This window comes from Ctenopharyngodon idella, chromosome 7, assembly GCF_019924925.1.
Source record: "Ctenopharyngodon idella isolate HZGC_01 chromosome 7, HZGC01, whole genome shotgun sequence".
NCBI lineage: Eukaryota > Metazoa > Chordata > Actinopteri > Cypriniformes > Xenocyprididae > Ctenopharyngodon > Ctenopharyngodon idella.
Window position 1 is genome coordinate 22,519,128 of NC_067226.1, and position 12,410 is coordinate 22,531,537.

The 12,410-nt window shown below is 37.2% G+C and overlaps 1 protein-coding gene across 2 annotated transcripts in view; it reads right to left on the reverse strand.

The window, feature by feature from the left end:
* slc8a4b (solute carrier family 8 member 4b) overlaps window positions 1-12,410 on the reverse strand; it is a 71,428-nt gene extending 59,018 nt beyond the window's left edge. The window contains exons 1-2 of one of the 2 annotated variants that reach the window (XM_051900593.1): window positions 11,832-12,410; window positions 10,288-10,494 (exon numbers count right to left, since the gene is read on the reverse strand). The gene's annotated coding sequence lies outside the window, so the exon portion shown is untranslated. The remainder of the gene's footprint in view (window positions 1-10,287; window positions 10,495-11,831) is intronic. The other variant, XM_051900594.1, reaches the window with a different exon arrangement.

Consider the following 12,410-nt stretch of genomic DNA (forward strand, 5'->3'; position numbering starts at 1 on the left):
AATGAGGGGGAAGTGAAAGAGAGAAAGAGACAAAGGGAAAGGGAAGACAGAAAAAGACAAAAATACATGTTCTGATATTGCTGATATAAAGAAATGAGCCCTGTTGTGAAGAAAACAATCAATCTATCAAGAGATTTTCTGGTCAGTGTGGCCTAATAAAAACAAACTATACGCACACAGTATATAAAAAGATAAAAACCAATGTTGAATGTAGCCTATTTGCAATGATGACATTCTCTGTGAAAATATCAAGCTCACTTTAAAAAAAAAAATGATTAGTGCAGCACTTACCATTCATCATATCTTAGTATCTGGTTTTAATAAAGACTATCACAATGTGTGAAATGGGCTAAGGGCAGAATACAGTGGCTTCCTCTCTGAAAATAGTAATTTCAAATGCTGATTGTGCTGCTGCTGCTGATGAAAAGCAGCATGCAGTGCTAAATGCCACTTTTGATAATGCTATTTCTTGCATTTGAGACTGAAAATCTCCCATCTGTTAGACACACACATATGGACATGACTAGTGTTAATTGTTAACTAACCCTGATTGCACACATATGGTATATTGTCATGTTTGTCAGTGAGTCCTCCACACTTTCATCTCTTAGTTGGCTGATATTAAAATGACGTGTCTATGTACTTTCTTTTATACTAGCTTAATATGAAGAGACAACTGGTGTAGTCAGTTGTACAATGATTCATCTGAAAATACAATATTGGCTAAGCCAGTAGCATGAGTTTGGTGGTGGACTATCAGAATCAGAATGAGATTTGTTGCCAAGTATGCTTACACTCACAAGGAATTTGTCTTGGTGACATTAGCTTCTAGTGACAGAGCTGTTTGTTTGTCCAACCAATAACAAAACCATAAAAAGTGTTCAGTACCTATACGGTTTCCAGTTGAAAGTTTCAAGCTGAAATGAACACTATAAGTGGCAGTAAAACACCAACAACTTTTATTTTGTTTCACACAAACAGGGCTGATTATCGATTAATAAAGACTTTGGGCCCTATCATACACCCGGCACAATGCAACGCCAGGCGTGACATAAGTGTTTTTTGGTAGTTTCAGCCCGACGCATAAAGCGATGAGAATATTTTTTGTGCGCCAAAAAAACAAAACGACTTTTTAACAATATCTAATGATGGCTGATTTCAAAACACTGCTTCATGAAGCTTTGGAGCTTTATAAATCGAATCAGTGGTTCGGAGCGCCAAAGTCACGTGATTTTAGCAGTTTGGTGGTTTGACACGCGATCCAAATCACTAATCGACTTAAAAGATTCATAACGCTCCGGAGCAGTGTTTTGAAATCGCCCATCACTAGATATTGTTAAAAAAGTCATTATTTTGTTTCTTTGGTGCACAAAAAAAATACTCTCGTCGCTTTATAATATTAATATTGAACTCACATGAACTGATTTAAATATGTTTTAAGTACCTTTATGGATCTTGAGAGAGGAAGTACCATTGCTGTCTATGCAGGCCTCGCTGAGCCATCGGATTTAATCAAAAATATCTCAATTTGTGTTCCGAAGATGAACGAAGGCCTTATGGATGTAGAACAACATGAGGGTGAGTAATTAATGACAGAATTTTCATTTTTGGGTGAACTAACCTTTTAAGTACTTTAAATGAATAGCTGTCCAGCACAGCCTAATTGATATTCATAAGTTAAGAAATCGCTGTGCAACGATGTCACAAAAAGTCAAACATGGCCCCCACTCCACTTATGCTTCTTTCAGGAGAGCATTTATGATTTAGAATGTACATGAATAAGCACTTTTAAATATGTTTATCAGATGCTTATTCTGACAAAGTATGTGTGCTTAAGTGGGTACAGTGTACCATTATAAATGGGCCATAATTCCATACTCTAATTAAATATATGCTAATATGTGCAGAAAAATATTGTTTATATTATTTCCAAAAAAGTAAACAGGAAATCTACAAACGAAATCTAAAAATACTCATGAGCTCATTCAGAATCCAGCAGAGAAAGAGATGTCAGCCTCAGCTTCAAAACTCTGTCACTTTAGATCAACTTTCAAAACTTCTCCACGGAAGCAAGTCATCTCTGTTCCTTAAAACCCCTCAGAGCTCTCAGAGGCTTTCAAATTCTGTGAGTAAAAGCTCTGGAACTGCAGTCACTGTTGGATGGTTCCCGCAGCACTGAGGCAGAGCAGCCCTGTGCCATGCTGAGCGTCGTCAGCCAAACAGACAGCGTGACATTAGCAGACAGTAGGAGGGTATACTTCACTCACACACATACACACACGGTTTGCAAAGTGGCATCTAACTATGAGCGTTTCTCATCCCTGCAGCCCCACATGGTTTCTGCATGCTGACTTCAATGCTCAGAGTCACAGCTTGCTAGTGTCAAACAAAAATGTCCTCAAGGGGACAGTGGCTACAAGTGCTGAACCCATAACATCACCTGACTTCACTTTGTCGTCTCCTCCATTCCTCTCTTAAATAAACATATCTCTGCTTCTTCTTGTTTGATATTTCTTACACTTAATCTCTGCATCTCGCTCAGAGTTTTATAAACCAATATTTTTTTGTTGTTTAACATCTGGGCTCACAGTGGCAAAGGTCTGTGAACATCATGTTTCATTAAGATAAACAAAAGGATGCAAAAAAACATCTGGAGCTGTGGCAGACAGCATCTGGCAGAGTAGAAATGTTGAGTATATGAACAACATGGCAAAAGAAACTGAAGAGGCTATCTGTAATATTCATTGAGAGGACCATAAAGTAGCCTCATTTATTTTAAATAAACAGAAAAAAACACATATAGATATATTGTACTAGGACAAAACAAACATGTTCAGACTGTCTAATATTAGTGAATCAAGTTCATAGAAAATTTGATGACTCATTTACAGGACATGTGATGACTTATTCACTAAAAATCACCTTGACACCAGCTGGTTAAAAGTCATTGCAAAGATGGCTATAAAAGTAAAGAAAGTTCTGAGAAAAGCTCTAGCACCATTTGTTTGCGGTCACTTGGCTTTATATTTTGTATGTAATGCGATCAGGGTTTGACATTAATTATATATGTGAAATGAAAAGTCAACTGTGGCAGGTAATGCAATGAATTCACTAGCCAGTTTAGTGGGTTATGATTATTTTTTATCACTTTGCATGCCATCGCCATCAGAACCTCCAACATTAGCAAAACACAGCATAACATTCCAGAACACTGGCAAAGAGAAGGGACCACATTTAAGGCGTTCTCACTTCCTAGGCATCCGAAAAGTGCCACATATTCAAGACTTTTGCACATCACTATACAGACGCCAAAAGTGGCCTTTAGCATCTTTATTCTGATGCTGCCAGTTAACCAACTGTTTTCAAGAAACATCTGCCATCCATCAGGGGCATCTCCTCAGAGGAGGCAAGGGAGGCAGTGCCTCCTTAAAAAAAAAAACTGAATGAGAAAATAACCCATATTACAAAAATAATACAAAGCAAATATTACAAAATGTGACCATAATATGAAGGTAAAATGATGCCATAAAGTATTGCATGCGCAAAGTAATATTTGTGGAAGTGTACACAAGATTGTAAGCGTAAATTAAATTTGCATGCGCAAGAGAAGATTTGTAAAGGTGTAAATCACATTTCAAACGTAAGAAAAAAATGATTTGCAGCATTTTACTGTTATTCGTAAGTGCAACTCATGAATTGTGAAACTGCAGCTTTATGCTAAAGCAAAATAAATATGATCTGTATTCTTCTGACTTCCATTTTTCCGCGCTTACACTTTTGGCACTTTTTTTTTTGTTTTTTTTTTGTCCCCCCTCGCCGAAATTCGGCCAAAAGCATTGCAAGCCTGTGAACAGTGATTTGCAAGCGAAAACAACAGTTTAAAGAACTGCAAAACGGATCTGTATGTGTAAAAAACAAACTGTTGCAAATATCTAAATGACTCGTTGTGTACGTACGACAAAAAGGTCCCGAAATAACCCGATTTGTACAGTTCCGTCTTTCTTTTAGCTGTGCTTACAGTTTGTAAATTATTTAACCAATCAGAAGAGAGTAAATCGAGAGTCAGCGAGAAGCTGATTTGATTGCCTACAAGAAGGACCCGCCCTCCTCGTCACGCTTGCAAAACTCAGTGAGTGAGAGAATCGTGCCAAAACTGTAAGCACAGCTAAAAGAAAGACGGAACTGTACAAATCAGGTTATTTCGGGACCTTTTTGCCGTACGTACACAACAAGTCATTTAGACATTTGCAACTTTTTTTTTTTTTTTTTTTTTTTTTTTTTTTTTTTTTTTTTTTTTTTTTTTTTTACACATACAGATCCGTTTTGCAGTTCTTTAAACTGTTGTTTTCGCTTGCAAATCACTGTTCACAGGCTTGCAATGCTTTTGGCCGAATTTCGGCGAAAAAAACGTGCCAAAAGTGTATAAATCACTTGTTTTTCTAAAGTAACACTGTCCAACAGTGACACCAGCAGGTAAAGTTACAGAGGGATGCCGCGTCTCTCTTGCCTCCCCTGAGCCCACTAAGTTTTAACAGACCCCCTAAAGCATGCGGTGGGTTTGGTGGGGGGTAATTGGGGATAAATGGAGGAAAGGCATGTGAGAGGAGGCAATGCCTCCATCACACTATGATTGGATATAATTAGATATGATTGGCGATAAATCCTGCCTGTTGTTTTTGTGCATTTCGCATTCGCGAATCAGTCTGAGTGAACAAAACGATGCCGTTAATGGGAAGACTAATTTAAAAGCAAGTAAAGAACTCAGTTAGATATCACTGCTTTCGGTCACATCAAAATCAAACTGAAAATGGCCTGAAAACATGATGACTGTGGGGGGTTTTTAGTGAGCAGTCATCTTGGAGAAATTAAAGGTTGTGTCTGTGACCAATGTTTACCGAGCAATGCCGAGCACGATGACTGATGATCCAAAAATAAATTGACTATTAAAAAGAACAGCTGAACATCAGTTTACAAATAAAATATATATTTACTTCTTTTAGTTATTGTTTTGGAATAAATGTAAAAATGTTTTTGATATTTATGATATTTGATGATATTTATACTTGAAAATTAATAACATTGTCAATGTAAAAATACAAAATCAAACTGTATTTGGTTTCTTTTTTTTTTTTATGTAGTGTTTATTTAACCAGGAAAATGTGACAACATGTAACTGGGACATGAATTTACATTTGATTTATTTGGAAAAAAAGAAAAAAAAAAAAAAGAAAGTGAGAACTTTGCCTTCTTATTTCAGAACACCACTGCACGCCACCTGCTGCTGTTTGTTTAGTTTTATTTTCATAGACTTTTAGTTTGCTTGTCATTATTTCCTGTTGTCTTTGTTCACGTTTCCTGCCACTTGTTTGTAACCATGGATATTCATTTAATCATCACAGCTGTTCATATTTGACTTCGTTATCACTGTATATTTAAGTACCTTTGGTTCCTCAGTCAGTTATTGTTTGTGTGTAAACACGGTGTTATGTTGTACTAGATTATATGAGCTTATTTTCTTATTAAAAACATTCATTTTGGAATTCCTGACTTATCTTCATCTTTAGACTTTAAACTGTAACACATATACTGACATGAACGGTCCAATTTTATCATCATGAAATTATAATTATATGGGGTATAATTCTGTCATTGTGACATGATATTTTGGAGAATTATTTATATTTCATTATTATCAGAGGCCTTGGGGTTGAGAACAGGTTGGCTTTTTCAATGGATGTCAATGGAGGAGAGGCTTCAATATGCTGTGTTCACTGACTTTTGTGAGGAAGAATCTGATGATTTTATGAATTGACACCCTGTCCGCTAATCTTTCTGCTAATCAACATACTTTCCATTTGAAGTGTATATTTGGAGTGTACAAGAGAATAAGTGCTGTTTTATCAGAGAAGTAACAGAATTTTGTTTGTTGCACTACTCTTTCATGTTATCGACAAACAATGATTGACTGTCATAAAACGGAAAGCTATCCAATAATTCATAATCAGTTTTTATAATAAACATATTTAAATCTACGCTGTGATTTTGATAATCTAGTTTATTTCTGATATTTTTGTTTTGGATAGTATAAGTTCTGAATGACCAGTAACTTTAAAAATTAGTAGCCAAATTGGCTGGTGAGTGAAAATGTTGATTTCAAACCCTGAATGTAATGACACTCATACATTATTAAGTGTCCAAATTCTTTTTTGGCAGTCACTATATGCACCTCTACAGTCTCAGTGGTATGTGTTGCTGTTTAAAGTTTGTCAGAGAGAGATGTAGGTCCCCAATTCAAAAGATTTTCCTCTCCAGAGTGTCTGAGAGTGGTATCTAACATCAAGAGCCTCTGGGAGAAATCTGACCTAAAAAAAAAAAAAAAAAAAAATCCTCCCTTTCGTTTCTTGCTCTTTCACATCCTCATACATGGATTACTTCCTCACACCTCTCATTCTCACACTTCTATGCTTCTATCGTGCTCACTCCATCTTCAGGCAGATGTTGCGCATCACTTTTTTTTAATCAGCTGACATGCGAGAGACTGTCTCTCCTCATCAGATAATCAGATATCATCTCTCACTTTGGCATTCATCCCTCCTTCATCCATTCCACATGACACAGACATCAATGATCTAAAGAAATTAACTAGCAATTTTATTATCATATACAAAAACTATTTAGATATTGATTTAAAAAAATGAACTGAAATAACACAAATAAAATGAAAGCCTAAATTGAAAATAATTTTAATAAAAATAACTATCAATAAAAATAAATTATAGTTTTCCTGTTTGAGGAGTCAGGTGATGTCTCTCACCAGCATCTATGATCAATAATAGTTTGAACCATGTCAAATCATAATCCACAGAGGGAGTAAAGATGTTTGCCCTGGCAATGAATTCTGCACAAGACAATAATGATCTTACCACTCTTTTATATACTGTGACTTTTTTTGTTGTTGTTTTTGAGGTAATAAACAAACACTTTGAGGCGCAAACTTTGGTTTTTAGCGCCACAACTAATTCCAATCATAAAACATCTTCAGCAAATGCTCGTTTAACCTTTGGATTTCAGGGCTTGAATAGAAAAAGCTATTAAACTGTCAATAGTAATTAAATGAGGGATTTGGTGCAGAATTAGGTTTAATCTATACCACAAACAAACAAATATCTGTGTGTCATTAAACCAGCTTGAATACTATCAGATATGGATCATACATGCATATTTCAGCTCTGTTTTCCACTTTGAACCATACTGGATACCCTATATCAAAACCATAAGTAAACCTGAGTGCTTCCTGTTTCTATTATAAACACATAACATTCAACAACACTAGGTTGTCACCACACATAACCTGCTTGTGCCTCTGTTATCGCACAGATAGGTATGACTAATGACAGTGCTGGTTTTGACAAGTGATTCCATAATGTTAGCCTCTCTTAGCCAATCTCAATTTCCTCAACCCATCTATTTTAATTACCTCTTCCCCTCACTCAGTCCAACCACCAATCCCGCAGGTCAAATAAGACATATTTCCTGGCACACTTACACTCCATATTAATAAAAAAATGTGACCTGGACCAGAAAAAGCGGGTCTAGCCTCAAATAAATAGCAGAGTGGCTTTAGAAACTTTTAGCCTTCGTTCATTTGGAAAACATGTTTTAACCCACTGCAAGCAACCCAAGCTCACTGGAAAGATGTGCATGTGACAACATTACTTTGATTTTTACATGCTTCACAACACTTTCAAAGCGAATTGTCCAGTGAGTGATGCTAACAACGTGTTCAGTTTTATCCAAAACAGATGAACCTGAATCTGCCAATGTTTATTACATTGATTGTTGTATGTATCGTAGCGGTTGGAAATAAAATATCCAGTAAGTGGCGATAAAAGTATTAGTTTACAAATAATGCACTATGGTAAAAGTGTTTTGAGGTCATAATATAGTATTGTTCAAGCAACCATGCGAAAATAAGTCTTTATTAATCAATAATCTGCCCCTGTAATCATAATTTGTGTGAGCAACAATAAAAGTTGTTGGTGTTTTACTGCTACTAGTGGCCATTACAGATGGAAACTGTGGCAAATTGTAAGTATAGGTAGGCTATGTGTTTGGAGTTTTGCAAAAAAAATTTAGGTAGAGGCAAATTTTTCGAAAGAGCAGGTTGAATTGAAATTGTTTAGTATTAGTTATACTACATGCATCTAACCCATTAATGTGAAGACAAGCACAATTTTATTTCTTGTATTTACATATTTCCTAATGAAATGTCTACAGTTACTCAACGTAATATCGGTTCCCTGAGATGAGGGAAAGAGACATTGCCTCAGTAGCTGACGCTATGGGGAAACTCTTTCTCCCAAAATACTGAAGCCTTGAATCACGCCAGTTTAAGAACACTGGCCAATGGCGTTCAAATGTGCGAAAACGGCAGCTGACTATAAGGTGGCTCTGAAAGCCATTACCTCAGAATCTGCAGACTGAAGAAAGAGTGGAGCTCATAAGACACTCTGAGCTATGTAACAAGGCTGCTTAAACAATGTTTCCTTCACTCATCTCAGGGGAACTGAGGTTACGTTGAGTAACCAGGGACATTCCCTTTCGAGTTCAATTCACTTGACTTTGCGTCAGTAGCTGAACTGTCTCAGCAAGTGTCTGAAGGAGAAAGATTCTGACGCAAATGGCATTCAGCACTGCCTTATAGTTGCTGAGTCAGCCACTATTTTCGAGTGCTTAAAGGGTTAGTTCACCCAAAAATGAAATTTTTGTCGTTCCAAACCCGTAAGACCTTCGTTCATCTTCGGAACACAAATTAACGTATTTTTGATTAAATCCGAGAGGTTGTTTTAATCCTCTAGAGGGATAAAAGGCCACGTTCAAGGTCCAGAAAAGTAGTAAAGACATTGTTAAAATAGTCCATGTGACCACAGTGGTTCAACCTTAATTTTATGAAGCGACGAGAATACTTTTAGTGTGCAAAAACAAAACAAAAATAAAGACTTTATTCAACAATTTCTTCTCTGCCGAATGCTGGCTCATTATTGGCCGACGCTGTTCACATGAGCACCACGACACATGTGTGATGCTGACGCAGGAGCTGGCCAATAATGAGCCGGCGTTCTGACGTAGAACTTGAGTATTTTAACGATGTCTTTACTACTTCTCTGAACCTTGAATGTGGTAATTTAATTGCTTTCTATGGGAGATTTAAAAAAAAGCCTCTTGGATTTCATCAAAAATATCTTAATTTATGTTCTGAAGATGAACTAAGGTGTTACAGGTTTGGAACGACATGAGGGTGAGCACTTAATGACAGAAATTTCATTTTTTGGGTGAACCAACTCTTTAAAAAGTCTTATATTTTCCCCAGTCTGCTGCCTTTAACATCACAGCTCTCACATCATAGATCTCCTTAGGCTGGTGCATTTCCCTTTAACCAAACAAGGGTCAGAGAGGCATCTGGCAGTATAATTGCTCATTAAAACATTATGTCTCTCCCTGCTTGTTTGGGTGTGTTGGTCAAATTATTTTTCTTTGTGTTTGTGAATTGTTGGCAGTTTACTAGCAAGGACACGCAAAGGACAAAATATCTAGCATAACTGGAAAATTATTTGTGACTAAGGTATTCCTGAGCAAGACATTTTAGGAATCACAATAAGAAGCAATTAAGCTCTCAGTCATAACAATAACAGAAAAGAAACAAAAAAAAATCCTTTTTTTAAATGTATAACCAGCACATCACAAAGCCACGTTTTTTCCCCATTCCTCTATAATCTGTAATTTAAGAGGGATTTGCTCCACACGAAACACGCAGGTTGCGCGCGCCTAACTACATCCTCACCAGTGTCACCAATTGCGTAACGCAGGTTCAAATGCGACTTTAGCTGTGCGTTGGATTACAGGAAAATAATCTGAGCGAGAGATGAGGGAATGGGTGACTGAGATAGAGTCTGAATGAAAGGATGAGAAGAAGAAAAGGATGAGTACGCGCACATAGAGATGAAAGTGGATTTGGATCCTCAAAGTACCTCGTTTGTTTGTGATTCTGTGCTCTTGGTTAACAATCATTCAACCCCTTTCAGTGGTTAAACTACATTAAGGTGATTCGATTATAAAGCATGAGAACTCTATGACTAAAAGATTTCCAAAAAACCCTGCAGCACGTTCATATCTAATGCGATTTTATGCATAGCGGTCGCCCAAACGGCACACGAAGAGATAAACATTTTGGAGACGTATACAAACAGTATTCTCTTGTGTTGTCCCTCAGTAAAGTTCAGAGCTTACCGGTTGGTCTGCGCTGGAAACAGGTGGTTACACGCAGGGATCAGTGCGGTTTACCCGCCGGTGTGTGTTGTTGTTTGTCGATGGTGTTAGTCGCTCATGACGGGGATCTATTTCCCCAGCGCGTCCAAGGCGAGTAGGTTTCCAGCCAGACAACTAGCTTTTCAGTTTGAGGAGACCCGGTAATGTGCTGTTATCCCGCTGACCAAACTGTAACGCAAATAAACAACTTAATCAGCACTGATAGAACGGAGGCGGTCATTTCACTGATCGCTGTGTGCTACGCGACGCGACGCGACTCGACTCAAACAAGTTGTGCAGCCTAACATTAATGAATGAGTCACCATGCGCGCTTTTTATAGGCCTACTTATCCTTACATCTGTATTATTTTAAGAATTGTGAATTTGAGTTCTGTATTTTCATTGTACGCTATCATATAAACTGAAATATAGCCTATGTTAAACAAATTATAATCAAGGTTAGCTTAGGCAGAAGAGCAGGATTTGGTGTGGTGTGGTGTGGTGTGGTGGTGGTGGTGGTGGTTTACTACATTATGCCCTAACCTTAAACGCCTAAAAATGGATTAAAAGAATGCATGAGTGGCTCTTTCAACAGTATTTTCACACCTTATCAATTACAAAAGTACTATTATAAATTAATCAAACTGCGCTAAATGTAGGCGCTCGCGAACAGAAATCGCGGGTGAGGAGGTAACCAATAGCAATAGTTATTTCGGTCGTTTTATCGGCCTGTGCGTCGATAAAACATGAAACTTTTAGTTTTTTTTTTTTTTTTTAACACGTTGTTAAAGACTTGATCTTCAAATAGTCCTATAGGCTATCAAAAAAAAAAACATTATTGTTTTGACTACAATATAGTACTATAAAAACTGTAGGCTTATAGGTAGCCTAAAATATTGCCAGAACACAATGACATGTTTCAAGAATTACGAAATGGTAGTTTTTGGTGATTTTAGTAGCTATTTACAAGTGTTATCACTGTAATGCAGTAAACATGAACTGAAAAACATAAATGTAACATAAATCATCCCAATGTCTAAACTCGAAACTAACATTTTAAAATAAAATGGAAGTTTCTTTGGTTTGATGGTTTGTCTTCTTAAATAGCCTATGGCCAAAACTTTCATCACATTTGGCAGATGCAAATTACAATGCATTCAGGCCTATACATTTGCATGCTTTTTTTGGAAATCAACCCTGACCTTGGTGTTGTGAGTGCTGCATGATTTCAATTGGGCTAATCATTAAATACCTTTTACTTAACTTCATTTAACAACATTGTACCGTGAAAAGTTTTCTTTTTAAACAAAATAACTCGCTTTTATACTTTTTCTATAGCTTAATATTTTACAGTAAAATAAAATAAAATGCCTTTTTAAAATATAATTATTGTCTGCGTCTGGTATAACCAACCAAATAGCTATGTTTACAGCGTGTGAAGTCACAGCGCCTTTCTTATCCATTTAAAATATCCGTTATTCAAAACTTCGACATGACATAGACTTCAGGTTAAGTTGACAACTGACCTTCCAAATTCAATGCAGCGCACCGTCAGTTGAATTTCCCCTTTTGGTAAGGATGGACTTTCGGCGATCTTCAGTAGCTCTTGTAATACAGGTTTCTCTCATCCGCTGCTCGCGTATTGGCATGTATCTCTAAATAAAATAGTCTTCATCCACCTCTCTTTGCTCTGAAGTAGTCTACGACCTGCTTTCAAAACCCCGTCGGTTCCCGTTTGACACTGTTTGAGCTGGATAGGGAATGGACACGGTTTTCGCTTCCTCTTAAGACTCAAAACCTCTGGGATGTGTCCTGCAAAGATCAAACTGATCTAGTGTCCGCGCACGTCTCCTCCATTGATCACCATCATTGTAATGAGTTCCTTTCGTGAGAGGTTGCTCTTGTCATATCTTCATTTAGAATAACGAGACGAAACGCCGCTGACTACAGTATGAACGCGCTGCTCAAAGTTCAATGAAGAGAATAAAGGAGGAGCGGGTGACAGTATCTCCGCTCAGGATGTGCGAGTCAGAATGAGTGTACTCGCATCAGCATCAGCTGCTGTGCCGAGGGTGGGGAGAGAGAGCCACCTACATCATTCGTAA